Genomic DNA, 2,610 nt, shown 5'->3' with positions numbered 1-2,610 from the left:
TTTTAAAATTAATTACGAATGATGGAACTCTATTATGTAAATAAACAGCATGTCTAACAGCATAAGACAAAAAAGATGATGGTAAATTAGATTGAAACATAAGAGCACGAGCTATGTTCAAAATATGTTCATGCTTGCGTTCTACCCTTCCATTTTGTTGAGGAGTTTCAACACAACTACGTTGATGAATAATGCCCTTTAAAGCATAAAAATCAGGTAAAATAAATTCTGGTCCATTATCGGAACGAATAGTTTTGACTTTGGAGTTGAATTGTGTTTCAATTAAAGTAATAAAATTTTTTATTTGATTCTGTACTTCTCCTTTTGATTTTAATAAAGTAACCCATGTAAAGCGGCTAAAATCATCAACAATAGTAAAAAAATATTTATGATTATGAATAGAATTTTGTCGAAACGGACCCAAATATCAAAGTGTAATAAATCAAAACTTGCATTGGCTTTGTTAAAACTTTGAGAAAATGAAAGTTTCTTTTGTTTAGAAAGATGACAAATGTCACAAGCCTCATCATGATGCATAGAGATAAAAGGAAATTGTTTATGTAAATGATTAAGTCTTTGCCCAGAAAGGTGTCCTAAACGAAAATACCATATATTAGAAGGTGTAATGGGTGGAGATTGGATGGAATTTATGGAGTGTGTAGTGGATGAATTTTTACCGAAATTGGGTTCAAAGACATATAATCCCTCTCTCATTCTGGCCAAATCAATTGTCCCCAAATTGTTGCTCTGTAGAGTGTAAGAAGAAGATGAAAAAGTGAGTTCACATATGAGTGCTGAAGTAATTTTTGAAATAGAGATAATATTAAAATTAAAATGAGGTAAATAAAGAACATCATGAAGAACCAAGGATGGTGAAAATTGAACGACGTCTTTATAAGAAACAGTAGTTCGAGAACCATTTGGTAAATGAACAATAATAGGAGAAATTTGTGTGTAAGAAAAAAACCAAGACAAATTTGATGCAATGTGATCTGTGGCACCAGAATTAATGATCTAAGTATTCAAGAATGAATCTCGATTTGAAGAATTGTTAACAGTGGAAAAGGTATTGAAGGAACAAAGATAATGAGTAGTTGGACTTGGCAGAAGCTCAAGTTGGTTTGAAGGATGAGCTTCTTCATTGAAAGGAAGTGCCATGAAAGAAAAGTGTTGGGCTGACGAAAGGTCCAAAAGAGACTCCGGATGAAGTTGCTGGTGTGCCCTTTCTCCTTGATCCATGGATGTCAGCAGAGCTCAAGAGGAGCTCTGATACCATAATAAAATTATGAAAGAATAGAAAAATAAAAGAATTGTGAAAGAAAAAGATGAAGAAATTTTATTGATTGTTGATTGAATGAATTGTAAACTATGAAAGTAAAATTAAGTATATATAGAGTATTGGCTTATGAAAGATAAAAGTAGATAAAGATAAGATATAGAGATAAAGATAAAGATTACTATAAGATAAGATAAAGACTAAATTATCATTTAATTTGTGTATTCTGTTGGGCTGAATTTGTGGGCCGTAAGACGTCTTTATTGTTGTCATGGGCTAAGGTGGAAGAGTGGTTTAATAGATTATCTATCTTGTTGAATTTGAAAAAAGATTTTATTATTTATTGTAATAATAAATATTTAGTTGATTGATTAAGAATTAATTTCAATTTATAGAATGATTATTTATGTTATAAAATTTTAAGATTGAAATTAATATATATGGTGATTTAATTTGATTTGGAAAGAATCAACTATTAAGAACAAGATATAAAAAAAATAGAAAAGCTGCTACCAAATAAAAAAGAAAACAAGCATGACAATTATGAGAATTAATTATCAGCAACGATTAGTGTGGATAATTAAGTACTAATCTGATTATGTTTAGAAATAATCACTATTAAGAGCAAGAATGGAGAAAATATAAAAATATATATTGTTGTCTAAAGAAAGAAAAGTATCATGTCTTTAATAGAGAATAATTGATGCAACGGCTAGCAAAATTAAGTTTTTGCTATAAGAAGAAGAATCAATTTTTAAGACAACTCAAGAAGAAAATTTAGAAACCAAAATATTACATTGTGTGTCTTTCTTCTTCGTTTTGATCTCAATTTTCATATATTCAATATTTATTTGAGTCTTTTTAGTAAAGAAAAAAAAGCTAATACTTCAGTGAGAGATTATTTGAAAAGCCTACGAATAAATAGTCATAAACTAAAAAAAAAAGTCAACATAATTCCATATTAATTTGGTTTTGGATTTTTGTTTGTTCTTGACGTTTTTGTTTTATCTTGGCATTGGTTTGTGAAATTATATTCATTTATGGTGGCATAGAACCGGTTTGATTTTCTCTACTCTTTTTTTCTTTTATCTTTTGCTGTTATAAGAGACTAAACTAAAAAAATTATTGACTTATTCTGTCACACATTTTAAATTAAAAAAAAAATGCCTTAATTCAAATTCCCTTTTTCTCAATGCCTATAAAACCTTCACATCTAAACCTTTAAAATAACGTTAATATTATATTAAAATATGGATAAGAGTGTAAGTAGTAATGGACCTTACCTTAAGATATCATTTTGTTATTAGTTGGGAGTAAGAGTACATCAGTACATC

This window comes from Arachis ipaensis, chromosome B08 (genome assembly GCF_000816755.2).
Source record: "Arachis ipaensis cultivar K30076 chromosome B08, Araip1.1, whole genome shotgun sequence".
Lineage (NCBI taxonomy): Eukaryota > Viridiplantae > Streptophyta > Magnoliopsida > Fabales > Fabaceae > Arachis > Arachis ipaensis.
This window is presented reverse-complemented; position numbering follows the sequence as displayed.